At 50.3% G+C, this 15189-nt stretch overlaps 1 protein-coding gene across 27 annotated transcripts in view; it reads right to left on the bottom strand.

The window, feature by feature from the left end:
• ATP2B4 (ATPase plasma membrane Ca2+ transporting 4) overlaps positions 1–14429 on the bottom strand; it is a 110411-nt gene extending 95982 nt beyond the window's left edge. For 11 of the 27 annotated variants that reach the window (XM_060396259.1, XM_060396246.1, XM_060396252.1 and 8 more), the window contains exon 1: positions 14210–14429. The gene's annotated coding sequence lies outside the window, so the exon portion shown is untranslated. Of the gene's footprint in view, positions 1–12288; positions 12421–14117 lie in introns of those variants that run through there. The other 16 variants (XM_060396260.1, XM_060396254.1, XM_060396243.1 and 13 more) reach the window with 2 other exon arrangements.
• Positions 14430–15189: the final 760 nt, after the last annotated feature.

The following is a 15189-nucleotide window of genomic DNA, read 5'->3' as shown; positions in this document are numbered from 1 at the left end:
AAACCTCGAATAGCCAAAGCTATCTTGAGAAAGAAGAATGGAACTGGAGGAATCAACTTGCCTGACTTCAGGCTCTACTACAAAGCCACAGTCATCAAGACAGTACGGTACTGGCACAAAGACAGAAATATAGATCAATGGAACAAAATAGAAAGCCCAGAGATAAATCCATACACATATGGACACCTTATCTTCGACAAAGGAGGCAAGAATATACAATGGAGTAAAGAAAATCTCTTTCACAAGTGGTGCTGGGAAAACTGGTCAACCACTTGTGAAAGAATGAAACTAGATCACTTTCTAACACCACACACAAAAATAAACTCAAAATGGATTAAAGATCTAAATGTAAGACCAGAAACTATAAAACTCCTAAAGGAGAACATAGGCCAAACACACTCTGACATAAATCACAGCAGGATCCTCTATGATCCACTTCCCAGAATACTGGAAATAAAAGCAAAAATAAACAAATGGGATCTAATTAAAATTAAAAGCTCCTGCACAGCAAAGGAAACTATAAGTAAGGTGAAAAGACAGCCTTCTGAATGGGAGAAAACAATAGCAAATGAAGCAACTGACAAACAACTAATCTCAAAAATATACAAGCAACTTATGCAGCTCAATTCCAGAAAAATAAACGACCCAATCAAAAAATGGGCCAAAGAACTAAATAGGCAGTTCTCCAAAGAAGACATACGGATGGCTAACAAACACATGAAAAGATGCTCAACATCACTCATTATCAGAGAAATGCAAATCAAGACCACAATGAGGTACCATTTCACACCAGTCAGAATGGCTGCGATCCAAAAGTCTACAAGCAATAAATGCTGGAAAGGATGTGGACAAAAGGGAACCCTCTTACACCGCTGGTGGGAATGCAAACTAGTACAGCTGCTATGGAAAACAGTGTGGAGATTCCTTAAAAATTGCAAATAGAGCTGCCTTATGACCCAGCAATCCCACTGCTGGGCATACACACCGAGGAAACCAGAATTGAAAGAGACACATGTACCCCAATGTTCATCGCAGCACTGTTTATAATAGCCAGGACATGGAAACAACCTAGATGTCCATCAGCAGATGAATGGATAAGAAAGCTGTGGTACATATACACCATGGATATTACTCAGCCATTAAAACGAATTCATTTGAATCAGTTCTAATGAGATGGATGAAACTGGAGCCGATTATACAGAGTGAAGTAGACCAGAAAGAAAAACACCAATACAGTGTACTGAGACATATATACGGAATTTAGAAAGATGGTAATGATGACCCTGGATGCGAGACAGCAAAAGAGACACAGATGTATAGAACGGACTTTTGGACTCTGACGGAGAGGGAGAGGGTGGGATGATTCGGGAGAATGGCATTGAAACATGTATACTATCATGTAAGAAATGAAGTGCCAGTCTATGTTCGATACAGGATACAAGATGCTTGGGGCTGGTGCATGGGGATGATCCAGAGAGATGATATGGGGTGGGAGGTGGGAGGGGGATTCAGGATTCGGAGCCTGTATACACCCATGGTGGATTCATGTCAATGCATGGCAAAACCAATACAGTATTGTAAAGTAAAATAAAGTAAAAATAAAATTAACGCAACAAAACAAAACTCAACATTCAAAAAATGAAAAAAAAAAAAAGATGGGAAAGCTGAGGTTCAATAAAGGTGTGTATAACATGCGTCAATCGCATCTAAATCCACTGTCTTATCCTTTAAGCTCAACGTTCAGAAAACTAAGATCATGGCATCCAGTCCCATCACTTCATGGCAAATACATGGGCAAACAGTGGCTGACTTTATTTTCCTGGGCTCCAAAATCACTGCAGACGGTGATTGCAGCCATGACACTAAAAGACGCTTACTCCTTGGAAGGCAAGTTATGACCAACTTAGACAGCATATTTAAAAGCAGAGACATTATTTTGCCAACAAAGGTCCGTCTAGTCAAGGCTATGGTTTTTCCAGCAGTTGTATATAGATGTGAGAGTTGGACTACAAACAAAGCTGAGCACGAAAGAATTGATGCTTTTGAACTGTGCTGTTGGAGAAGACCCTTGAGAGTCCCTTGGACTGCAAGGAGATCCAGCCTGTCCATCCTAGAGGAGATTAGTCCTTGGTGTTCATTGGAAGGACTGATGTTGAAGCTGAAACTCCAATACTTTGGCCACCTGATGCTAAGAGCTGACTCATTTGAAAAGACCCTGATGCTGGGAAAGTCTGAGGACAGGAGGAGGGGGGATGACAGGATGAGATGGTTGGATGGCATCACCAACTCAATGGACATGGGTTTGGGTGGACTCTGAGAGTTGGTGATGGACAGGGAGGCCTGGTGTGCTGCAGTTCATGGGGTCGCAAAGAGTTGGACACAACTGAGTGACTGAGCTGAGCTGAACTATCCTTCAATATCACACTGCCAAGTAGGGTGGAAGGGCTGAAATGAGAGATAAGGATTGGAAAAGAAACTGAAGGGCTTCTCTGGATGTTTATTTTTTCTTTCCAAGGTTCCATTCAGATCCTTCTGCAAATCCTAGCAACAGAATATCTCCCATCAGATTCTGAGAACATAAGGAGGGGACTGCAGAGTCAGACAACACTGGGATGCCAGCCCAAGGACTGGGTATAGCCGGCTGGACAAACTCCCAGCTCCAGCACCAGACCCTGGCCCAGAAGACAAAGGACAAGGGTAAGTCCTTCATCAGGCCAGTCTTATCAGTGACACAGGGGTACCCCTCCCAGCTCAGTCCATCATGGAATCTAAGCCTGATCTTCCTGAGCTCAGGGGTTAAAGGTATACTTCAAGGACACAAATGCAAGTTCTTGGGAACACTGCCACAATCAGGGCTTGCTGTGGGTGCCCAGGCTCAGCTCACTTGTCCTTGAGCTGAAAGTAGGTGATTCTTAGTCCTTCCCTGCCTTCTGGACACCACTTCCTCCCAAATTCTAACACTGCTCCAGACACACAGTTCGTGCTCATTTTGTGTTTGCTGAATGAACAAATGAACAAGCAAATGAACGACCGATTGGCTCTGGCGATAAAATCAATCTGTTCTGTCCTATTACAAGTGGCTCAACTCTGCTGGTTCTTAGCCCCTAAATCAGAGCTCCCAGCCAACCCAGGTTAGTCAGCTGCCAAGGAAGAAGTGAAGGTCAGCGTGTTTTCCCTCCACACTCCTTCCCAAAGTCCACGTTCTGAAAAAAGGGTAGAGCTGGGGATACCCAGGCAGGAGGAGGGTTCTGCCTACCCTTTTCCAGGACTCTGCTTCTGCTCTGCGTTATTCTGCCTTTCCCAGCTCAAGGCCCAGGTGCCTGAGAAGGGATGTGGAAAGGACCAGGAGAAAAACTCAGGCCCATGATAAGCTACAGTGACAAGGGGGTACCAAAGCGCTTCTCCTTTGCATTTTCTCTAGTCCTAATAACCTTAACTGCTAATAGCAGCACCAACAGTAATAAGCATGGCACAGCAACCCCATGGTTTCTGGCATCTTTCTTCGAAAAAGCTTCTAGCACACGATCTCATCATGCTGCACATCATCCCAAGAGAGGCTAGAATAATCGCCCCAATTACATGGGTAGAGAAAGTGGGTACCAAGGCGATTTGACATCCATCTGGCTCACGCAGAAATGCATGGAGGGGCTCAGGGGCCTAATCACAGGTGTGGAGTGGGGCGAACTGGGCTTGGCCTCCAACTACTCTGGTGTTCTTGGACAAGTCTCTACGTTTCAGTTTTCTCACTTGGGATAAAGGGAAACTGGACCATTTCTCCAGGTCGATCCATCTCAAATGCTCTGGCTCAATAAAATAAAACCTCCCCAGCCCAAAGCCTGGTGACCAACCTCCCTTGTACCAAAGTCAGAAAGCCCCTGGAAGTTTGGATGCCAGCTGTGCCCATCCTAGAAATCCAACAGATGTCCTACAAATGCTTCCCACAAACAAGGCTGTAGTGTAGACAGCGGGGAGGGAACATCAAAAAAAATCCGAAAGGTCCACGGTACCAGGAGAGCAGGCAGGCAGCAGGCTGCAGCTGAGGCCAGATGCCGCCTCCCTGAGACCTGGGCACTGGCTCAGACAAAGGACAGGACAGCAGACAGCTTCCCGTCAGCTGCCAGAGCGCCTGACTCTCCACGATGCTGAGAGTCCTCGGCCACGTGCAGACAGTGCTTCCTCCCAATCCACCCATCCTCCCCCATCCTCTCCTCCATCAAAGCTGTTTCTCTCCTCGTCCCAATCCTGTTTGGCAATTACCTCCTCTAAGGATGGGGTGCTGTGCTGCTGCTGCTAAGTCGCTTCAGTCGTGTTCGACTCTGTGCGACCTCACAGACGGCAGCCCACTACGCTCCCCCGTCCCTGGGATTCTCCAGGTCTCCAGACCTGTCAAATTCTGGCCTCCACATTCCCACTAATTCCTTCAGCTCCCAGGATCCTGTGCCAGATGAGGCTTCAGGGGTGCGTCCCACTGCGGTCCACCACCAGAGGGGGAGAATTAGATCGGCCTTTCCTATTTCTTCCTTTCTCAGTTTCCTCCATTCTTAACTCTGCAGATATGAAGCAGGGCACAGGAATAGTCAACTACAGACGGACAGCACTCTCCTCTCTACTCACAGGCAACTGCCCTGGCCAGTTACCAGAAAGACTAATGCTGAAATCTCAGCTAGAGTCTGGACAAGGACCTGGCTAATGTGTCTACCTCCAGGGCTAAAAGCCTGGATTGAGAGAGAGGACAAACCGGCCTAGCAGGTGACTCTCCCCAAATTTCTCTAAACCCAATCCATCGTTCAGATGGAAATCTCATCTCTCCATTCCACAGCACTGACTGTAGTTTCTGACTTCCAGTGTTTAATAATATTAACGTTAATTTGAATCATAGTATGTTGCCTTTTATAGGTCAAAAGAGGTTACAAACTGGCAATTTTATATGGTTCGACCTAATAACTCTCTGGGGGAATCACATTTCTTAGGAAATAAGTAAACTCCTTGAAGTCTTGGATTTCTGTATCTCCAGCCAATCTTTCTTAATTTCTGGTTTAGGACATAACAGAACTCTGGCCTTGGAGGTGCTGAGTATGTACTCAATTAACTTTCAGGCCAGTGGGGATGGGGAATCTAAGAACTTTGTTCTACTCCCAGACTTGGAGGGTGTGGCTGTCCACCAGGCAGATGTTTTTAGCTCTCCTTACAACTGGTCATTCTGGGAAGAAAGATGGAACTTAGCTACAGGATGTTACATTGTGCTAGACTCTATGAGAAAACAGCTTGGTTTGGGTGTTGAGTTTTGCCTCTTTGTAGAAAAGGGGCCTTGAATCAGAAATGCCTGTTTGTCTAACCTTGGTTTCATTTTATAGTGGGAGCGATTAAGGCCCAGAGACGTCACCTGCTTCAGTCAAGGTCACGCAGTAGTCGTAAGCCCAGATCACCAGTTTTCTGACTCCTAGTCCCGAGTTCTTCCGGCAGGTCTGGCAACACAGAACAAACTGGTCCCTATCTGCCCCCTTCCAGCTTCTTGGCTGCTGCTCTTTCAGGCTCCTCAAGCAAGAGAGAGGGGAACTGACCAAAGGACCCAGAGTCCTCTCCTACCTGAGAAGGGCCGCGAGTCAGCACACAGGACCTAAGCCCCAGGGTGCCCAGGGAGAAAAGAGAGGAGAGAGGAGAATGCAGGCAGTTCTGGAAACCTGCTCTCTCTCCGGAGTCAGAGCCAGGCTGAAGGCAGCGGTGGACAGCATGGTGATTCGGGTTAGTGACCGTGCAGCCCCTGTGCCGTCTCCAGCAGGGGACTGTCCAGGCGCCCTTGCTTAGCCCACCTAGAAGGCTCAGGGCAGGCACAGCTGGGTTCCCTCAGAGGCACCTCATTGTACAGTTCAGAAGGGAGGGGAAAGGTTGGCAGAAGCGACTTCTGAACCGTGGTGGGTCCCTCCTCTTACACGGAGGACCATTCTCAGAGGGCACGCGGTGATTCTGGAAGCCTCCGCCCCCCGGCCTCCCCGGCTGGCCATGGCCCCACAGGCAAGCGCCTGCGTCCACCGGCTACTCCGGGCTGTCCAAGCTGCTCCCACCCAGAGAGAAGAGCCTGATGCTAAGGCGGGGAGGGGAAAACAGAACTTCCCAGAGGGTGCAGTGTGCTGGCGAGGGAGCTGAGAGCGGACGCGCTGTTGGTTCAGCCACGGGTGAGTGAGGGAATCCAGGAATCCAAGGGTCCCCCTGGCATGCACTTCTCTCCCTACCTTGTCAGGAAACATTCCAAATCTGAAATGTTGAGAAAAACAGTGCAATAAACAACTCCAGACCCGCCACTTAGATTCGCCAGTTGTTAGCATCTTGTGCGCCCTCTTGATGTACATAAATACACACACACACACTTTTGTTTGCTGAACCATTTGAAAACCACTTGCAGACACTGTGCCCTTGAATACGCTTGCATAAATATATTCTCTTATAAAATCATTATCATGGCCATTAACACACCTTCAAAGATTAACAAAAATTACATGTCATCTAATATCTATATTAAATATTTCCCAGTTGTCCCAGAATGTCTTTTATGGTCTTTTTATTTTTTTTTTTCTGACCCAAGATCCAATTAGGTTTATGCATTGCATTTGACTAAAATACCTCTTTAAATCTAAAGAGGTTTCAGCCTCCCTACCCTTCTCTCCAAACACACAATTTTAATGTTTTTTTTTAATAATTTAATAACTTTTTTGAAGTTTCAGTTGTTACGGAGAATAACTCTCATTCTACCCCAGCAGATTTTTTTTTGGTTGCTAACATCCAGAGATGCCTGCCTTATTTCTTACTAGGTTTTTCAACATTTCAGGCTGATGACATCAAATAATAGTCCAACTACCAACTAATTTCATACCTCTAAACATATGATAGATTAGCTTCAAAAAGGTGACCATACTAAGTGCTGGTAAGGATGCAGAGCCAATGGAATTATCATGCAGTGTTGGTTCAAAATAGTAGAGCCACTTTGGAAAACATTCTAACAGTTTCTTATAAATTATAACTCTAAAGAAGTGAAGAATTTTCCCACAAAAACCTGAGTCCAATATTTAGAGTGAATTTATTCAATCTCCAAAAACTTGGAAACAAACAAAATCTCCTTAAACTAGTGAACAGATAAAAACAAACTGAAACAATGGGCATCTACTCTGTAATACACGCTCTTGCGACACAAAAGAACACAGGAGGATCTGAACTGCGTCATGCTTAGTGAAAGTCAGACACGAAAGATCACATCCTGCGCAATTCCATCAGTAGGATGTGTGGGAAAGGCAAATATTGTGGTTCAGTATGTCATGGCACATCAGGGTCTTTCGTAAGATAATAGACCCTGATGCTGGGAAGGATTGAAGACAGAAGAGGGGGATGACAGAGGATGGCTGGATGGCATCACTGACTCAGCGGACATGGGACTGAGCAAGCTGAGAGATGGTGAAGGACAGGGAAGCCTGGCGTGCTGCAGTCCATGGGGTTGCAAAGAGTTGAGCAACTGAACAACAATCTCATGGTGGCGGTGATTACAGGATGATCACTTTTGTCCAGACTCACAGGACTGCACACCAAAAAGTGTGACTTCTATCACACAGGAACAGTTAAAAAGTGAATAAATTTATTAGATGGGCATGTAAAGAAATAAAAAAGAAGGGCTCTCATTCTAGACTTGTCTTTCATCTCATGATTAGAATCAGGATAAACATTGACAAGAACATAGATGATATGATAGAACTTCAGGAGGAATTAGCGCCAGGTGTTTCCGCTACTGCTGACGTCTGGTTATGAGGTTAAGGTGGTCAGTGCGGACTTGCCCTATTGTAAAGACAGGTGTTCCCTTTTCTAGGGGGTAATTACGAGGCAACACACTAAGACCAGCCTTTCACCCAGTTGTCTTGGCATCCATTAAGTCTAGCCCAAATCAGCTATTACTTTAGGGCTGCAAACGGGTAAGTTTAAAGTTCTGTCCTCACTTCCACACTTCATTGGCATTTATCTTTACAGAGTTTTCTCTCCCCACTCCTCCCTGCTGCTTTTTAACTTTCAGAATGGACTCAGGGAACCTTTTATTCAGTGTCTTACACTCTATTACATTCCCATTCCCACACTTGGAATCAGCCATATGTCCAAGGAGCATTGCTTTCTTTTAATGGAAAGTGGTACTTAGAAATAAAACTCCAAGCGCTACGTGTGTTCAGTGCTACTGCACAGCACTGCTTCTAGACCCTTCCAGGGAACAGACCTAGGAGATTCATAAAAAAACCATAGGGCTTTGCCTCACCTTCCCCCATTTTTGTCTTTTTCCAAAGTGAGACTCTGATTTCCAGAAACATCAACATAGTTGAGAGGGGCACTCCGCAGAAAGAGAGAGGCAGTGGAACTTCCCTCAGCAAAGCTGAGGGGTCCCGAGGAGAGGTGAGCCTGCTGTCCTCCAACCCAGCCCCTCTGCAAGCAAGAGACATCAGAGGGCACAGGCGTTCCGTCGAAGCAGTTCCGCTTTATTAATGCAAACTCTTGGTTTATATAGGCGAGCAAGGTGGGAGGGGGGGTGGTTTTCGAGGGTTGCACCAATCACATTAAAGGTCAAGTTGTCATGTGCTTCATCCTAACAAGAGTCTATGGTGATCACACGCTGTCCACGTGCACGGAAATCAAGACAGCCAATCAAAAGTTTTAACAAACAACTTACGCTACTACCTCATCTCGTCCGCCAGGCGCCATCTTAGCTCTCAACCACAAAGCTAGCCCTTCTTTTTTAAGGTTTCCCATGTAGGGCCCCACAATAGTTACTTCTTTGAGCTAGCCTACAATAATCAGATAAAGCTTCCATTTTATTGACCAATACCACAAAGTTCTCTGAGATTTCTTTGCAGTTCTTTTTATCCTTAGAATATACATTTCAGTATGGATATAGGGTCAGGGCACCAAACTAAAAAACTACTAGAATTAACTCTCTTATTTGTAATCAAATTGATATTCAGTTAGGATCTTTATTTCTGTTGCAGTCAGCTTTAGAGTCTGCTCTTTTCTTTCTTTTTGATCTAATTTTGTGAATACATAAAATATTTACCTGGTTCAAAATTCAAAACAGTCTAAAAAGGCATCATTAGAGTTTCATGCCAAGCTCTAGCCTCTCTAATTAGTTTCTACCTACCCTCTATAGGTAACCATTTTAATTAATTTCTGGTTTATCCTTCCTGTGTGTATGTATGTATCAGTTTGCGGAAAAAAAAAAAAAAGCCACATTTCTCCCACTTCCTCAACCCAGAGATGGCATACTCTGCACACTCTTTCGCATCTTGCTGTTTTCACTTAATAGCACATCCTAGGTATCATGTATTAGATCACAGAGCTCCTGCTCATTTTTTTTGGCTGCATAGTACTCCATGTGTCTATTAAAGATGGACATTGATAGTTTCCAGACTTCCTAGGTGGCACAGTGGTAAAGAATCCACCTGCAATGCAGGAGACATGGAAGACACGATTTAGGTCCCTGGGTCACGAAGATCCCCTGCAGTAGGAAATGGCAACCTGCTCCACTATTCTTGCCTGGAAAACCCCACAGACAGAGAAGCCTGGCTGCAGTCCTTGGGGTCGCAAAGAGTCACAACTGAGTGCACACACACAGAGACGCTGAGAATTCCAATGATTTCCTTATTACAAATACGCCTTGAATAATTACCTTGTGCACCTGTCTTTCTCTATCTGTGAATGTGCATTTCCTGGATAAATTTCTAGAAACAGGACTGCCGGGTAAATGCGTATGTTGTTTTTTAGATATTGCTTACTTGCTCTCCACAGGAGTTGTACTAGGTTGCACCCCTGACTGGAGAAGGCAATGGCACCCCACTCCAGGACTCTTGCCTGGAAAATCCCATGGATGGAGGAGCCTGGTAGGCTGCAGTCCATGGGGTCGCGAAGAGTTGGACACAACTGAGCGACTTCACTTTCACTTTTCACTTTCATGCATTGGAGAAGGAAATGGCAACCCACTCCAGTGTTCTTGCCTGGAGAATCCCAGGGACGGGGGAGCCTGGTGGGCTGCCGTCTGTGGGGTCACACAGAGTCAGACACAACTGAAGCAACTCAGCAGCAGCAGCACCCCTGACACTGATTTTGCAGGTGGAAGATCACAGCAGGATGCTATGAAGTGTTCTAAGCTGAGAGTTTCCCTGCGCTTATCCGCTTATCCGAGAGTCTTTAACCTCCTCGACAATTAACACATTACCCTAAGCTCCCTCTGCCCTGAGTGATGCAGCTCAAGGAGGCCAAAGCAAAGCAGTCTCACTGATTTCATCCCAGTCCGTCTCCCTGAATTATCCCAAAGATTTTTGTACTTAACTTGGGAAACCAGAGCAGAGAGAAATGATGAGGCTGAAGACTATAGCCAGAGAAGAATTAAGAGTGAAGCGAGTCCAAACAGGGGTGGGGGAACTGTTGCCCCCAACACCTGTGTGCTCACCCCCTTTTTCTCCTTTGGCCTGTCTGCTCCGCCCCTGTTCCAGCACAAATTGCCTGCGCCAGCTCCTCCCCTGGCTGGCAGTCGTCCCTGGCTCTAAGTTGGTCCTGTCGGTTCCCTCCTCAGCCCTGTCTCTGTGGGCGGAACACAGAGGACTGGCTTATGGTGGAGGGGCTGCAGCGCTGGTCATTTCTACTTCACCACGTGCAGAGGAAATAAGTCAGTGGGACAACAATGGCTCATGCAGGGAAAGAGGAAAGAGGAGACAGAGAAATGGCCGGGAGAGGAAGTGGAGCACAAAGCATTCCGCACCAGCCTTCTGGACCGCAGCCTGCTGTCCTCTAACCCGCTCTGCAGCAGGGGGAAATGAGTGGGAAGGGACTGCATCCCAGCTGACTGCTTCCCTGGGACCCCTGCCTTGCTCATCCCTCCCTCCTTCTTACCCCAACCCAGCAAATACCCATCAGAGATGACAGGAGTCAGTGCGGGTCTGCGGAGCGGGAGCCGGCAGGGAAGGGAGCCCTATCCCGGGGGGCTGGTAGAGAAGGTCGGAGGCAGGAAGTCCTCCAGGGAAGGCAGTGGGGCCTAGGAGGGGCATTCCTCTAGCAAGCTGAACCCAACACTGGGGCCGACCTAAGCCAGACAGGACTCTTAAGGTGCTGGGACCAAGAAGCAACACCCTCGCTTTCTCCCTCCAAGGCCTGGTGGGCCTGGAATGGCCTCATCGGGCAGGCCTTCTAGGTCAAAGGCCAGGGGAATAGAAAAGAGACGAAAAGGGCCCACGGGGGTTGCTGAGAGAAGCCGAATTATTCTCGAATAAGAGACAGTTTCCTCTGTAATATCTGAAACGCTGGCAGGTGGCAGCGGGTCAGGGCTGGGTTGAGTGGCCCAGGACCCGTCTTCTTCTCAAGGGGCCGCGGCGAGAGAGGCAGAGTCCCGGTCCTCCGCGCCTGCTCAGGGTCCCCGCCCGCAGCACCTGCTACTTCTGCCCCCCTGGGCCCTCCGGTTCTGACTTTCTTGAACACCCAAGGCCATCGACCCCTGACAAACCTGACTCAGCACTCCCTCCCACCATCACCGGGGAGGGGACGTTCCCGTCCCGAGAGGAGGTCTCCCGCCGGAGACCGCAGGGAAGCCAGGAGTCAGCCCGGCTCCCAGGCCCCCAGACGCCACCTTCTCCCGCCCGCAGACACTGACTGCGCCCTCGGTGCTGAGAAGCCAGTGTGCGGAAGCGAACTGTGCTCGTCCTGCTGGGTTCTGAACCCAGCCAGGGCCGCGGAGAGGGTAACCGGGAGAAGGCTCCCGGCACCCCGGGGGCAGGGAACCGCGCTCGGCCCAGAGCCCGGGGTGCCCGGTGTGCTCAGCCCCCGCAGGCCCGGGGCGGGGCGGCGGCCGGGCGTGGCCGCGACGGAGGGGGCGCAGCGCGGACACGCCCCGGGCCCGCGGGGCGGGCGTGGGGAGCGGGGAGCCCCTCGGCCCCCGCCCGCGGCTCAAAGCGGCGGGCGCGCCCCGCGCGTCCGGGAGACGCCTCCGCGAGCCCGCCGGGGTTGACCCCGGTCAGGGCCCTGCGTGGGGGGCCGCCGCGCGGACGCGGGGGTTACGGGCAGCCCGAGTGGGAGACGGCGCCGGGCGCGGAGGAGAGGGTGGTTTCGGGGTTGTGCTTCTGCAAGATGGTGGCGCGGAGGACGGGGCTCCCGGGCCAAGAGATGAGCTCCTCTCCCTGGCTTTCCTCCGGACCCAGGCGGGGTCCTGCCGTGGGCCCCCTGCCCGCGGGGTAAGGACCCCCTCGCTCCTCCCGCAGAGTCTAGGGAGAGGCGCGGTCTGACCTTGCAGGAGTGCAGGCAGCCCGGTCATCCAGAACCCCAGAGTGGAAACGGGTTCCTGTTGCTTCCCGGCCTCTGTGTCTGCTCTCCCCCAAATCTTCTGCGTCCTTCTTTCCAGGTTCTAACCTCGCCTTTAAGACTCTTCCGACCAAACTGGCTGAGAGGGCGAGGGCGGGCGCTCGGTTCCACACACCTGCACTCCCCAGCCTCGGGGGCAGGATCGGCTCCCCAACACCCTTCACCAGCCCCAGAGCGTGCTCCGTGGGCCGCCAGCCCTGGCCGGCCACCGAGGGAACCCGCCTCCTACACTTTCTCCCCGGGACCCTGCCCCGGAGGCCCCTCTCCCCAGGGCCTGCCGCAGCCTAGGATGACCTTGGTCTCGGCCCTTCCTTGTAAAGAGGGCCTTGAGCTGAGGGGACAGTAGGGGCAGGGAGCTCCAAGCGGTAAGGACTAGAAGGGGCGGCTCTGGGGGGAGGCTCCGGGAGGGAGAGAGACCGTCTCTCCCGGCCAGGCACTCCACCCAGGCGAGGTGGGTGCGGTGGGGGTTTCCGGTCCCTTTGGCGCCCTCACCGCCGCGGGGGCCTACTGCGTCAGCTGAGATCCCCCCTACCAGGCTGGCGGGCACTAACTTCAAGTTACTGTGAGTCTGGCAGGTATGCCCGGGAGGGCCGTGATCCTGGCCAACAGAGTGCCCACTCTCTACCAGGATTGTGGCCAGCCACTCCCGCACCCTCCACACCCGGCAGGAGCGCGGTGGATCCTTCAGAGAGATGACGGAGGCGTATGTGAGGCTGGACTCGCCTGCAGAGGATGCCAGCTTGCCTCCTCCACCCCAGGGGCGAGCCAAGTATTTGAGTGTGTTTGTGAACCAAAAGGAGGGACAATCCCAGCATGAATTTCTAGCTCTTCATCAAGACAGCACAGTGGCCCAGGATGCTGGGACCCTCCTAATGCTGCCTGTGGCCCACCCTAACCACCAAACACTCGCCAGCCCGGTGAAACTGCAGACTTTCCAACTTCACCCCTTTGCCTTTCTCCTCTTTGGGAACAGCTATATATGGGGCGGTGCCCTCAGAGACACTCATACAGTTGGTTCTTGACGCTCTGCATACACTCAAACAACAACGGTATGAGGGAACTCCCAGCTTTTTCCACGACTAATTATAGACGTGAAAGTCTGAGGATGTTTTGCAAGCGGTAGAGAGAAACTGCTGAGGTTTCTCTACAAAGCCAAAGAAAATGTATGCATTCCCCTTCCCCGCCCCCAACTTCTCCTAGCTCAAACCGCCACTCACCCCTCAGTGAGCCCTTTCTCAGCCCCCAGAGCTGCCCCTCCTTCCTGTTGAAGATTTCATACTCAGTTTTTTTTTTTTTTTTTCCATCTCTCTTTCGGGCTTTCAAGAAAGGCAACAGACACGGAAAATATTTCTGCAACAGTTTTCCATTCTGTGTCTCATTCCCAAGCCAAGGGAGAGGAGGGGGCAGGGAGGGCAGGAACGAATGGGGGAAAACAGATGCTTTTGCCAGAAGCTCAATTTAGGTATGAAAAATACAGACCCTCCACTTCCCTACCCCCACAGCCTAAGAATGACAACTGGGGGGCGGGGAGGAGAAATCACTTGTTTGATTATATGGTTTCTAAGAACTGAATCTAGGAAGGAAATACAGTATTTGACAAATCTGTGCACATATCTACACATACACACGCCCTAAAGCCAGTCGCAACTAATACGCTAGGAAGAAATTCAGGGAGTTAAAGAAGTCGTTGAGAGGAGAGAAAGAAACTAAGTTTGCAAATCACGAACGATTCAATTCATTCTCTGCAAGCCTACCTCTCTTTCTTGGCAAAGATCCAGGCTTCTGCACGCGGGACTCCCCCTCCAGCCTTCCATGGACAGGGGTAGGGTGGGGGGTGTCTACTCACCGGTCCCCACAGTGTGGCAACCACGCCGGAGTTGTTAGCTGGTCTCTTCTGCCTTCCCCGCGGAAACCAGAGAGTGGGCTGGGTCTCCACCGGCCCTCCCAAGGGAAGGACCTCTCAGGTTCCTGGAAGGAAAGGGGAGCCGGGGAGCTGGGCGGGTGTCCCTGGTCTTGCTTTTCTCGGAGGGAGGAGAACTTCGCGCCCCCTTTCCACGCCCGGATTTAAACGGTTTCAACGGCAGAGCTTTCTTAAGAAAATGCTCGTCATGGCAACAGCTCCAGCCAATTGGGGCTAGACTCTGGCTCACCAGCCCCGCCCAAGCAGGAGAAGGGGCGGAGCGAGGCCGGGCCGGGTGGGGCTTGGCAGGGAGCCAGGCCATTCCTCCCTGTTAAGGCGGCCCTGTTGCAAGCTGCGGCGGCTTCCTGGTTTGTCTTAAGGTGGTGTGGGGAAAGGAGGGAGGAATCCTCTTTCCGGTGGGGTTTCCTCTCCGCCCTGCTCTCCCTCGTCGAAAGCAACGCAGGCTGGGGGTGGAGCGTAGAGTGGGTGTGGGTGGCGGTGTTCAACGGTTGCTGGGTGGAGGGAAAAAGGAAGCTTCTGCAGGTCGCTGGCTTCCTGCAGCTCCTCTCAACCTCTTACTGCCTTAGACCCGGGATCCAGATGTCTCAGTTCAGTTCAGTTCAGTAGCTTAGTCGTGTCCAGCTCTTTGCGACCCCATGAATCGCAGCATGCCAGTCGTCTCTGTCCATCACCAACTCCCCGAGTTCACCCAAACTCATGTCCATCGAGTCAGTGATGCCATCCAGCCCTCTCATCCTCTGTTGTCCCCTTCTCCTCCTGCCCCCAATCCCTCCCAGAATCAGAGTCTTTTCCAATGAGTCAACTCTTGGCATGAGGTGGCCAAAGTGCTGGAGTTTCAGCTTTAGTATCATTCCTTCCAAAGAACACCCAGGACTGATCTCCTTTAGAATGGACTGGTTGGATTT

Source organism: Ovis aries, chromosome 12 (assembly GCF_016772045.2).
Source record: "Ovis aries strain OAR_USU_Benz2616 breed Rambouillet chromosome 12, ARS-UI_Ramb_v3.0, whole genome shotgun sequence".
Classification (NCBI taxonomy): domain Eukaryota; kingdom Metazoa; phylum Chordata; class Mammalia; order Artiodactyla; family Bovidae; genus Ovis; species Ovis aries.
Note: the sequence above shows the minus strand (reverse complement) of the source record. Positions and strands in the feature narration are given on the sequence as shown.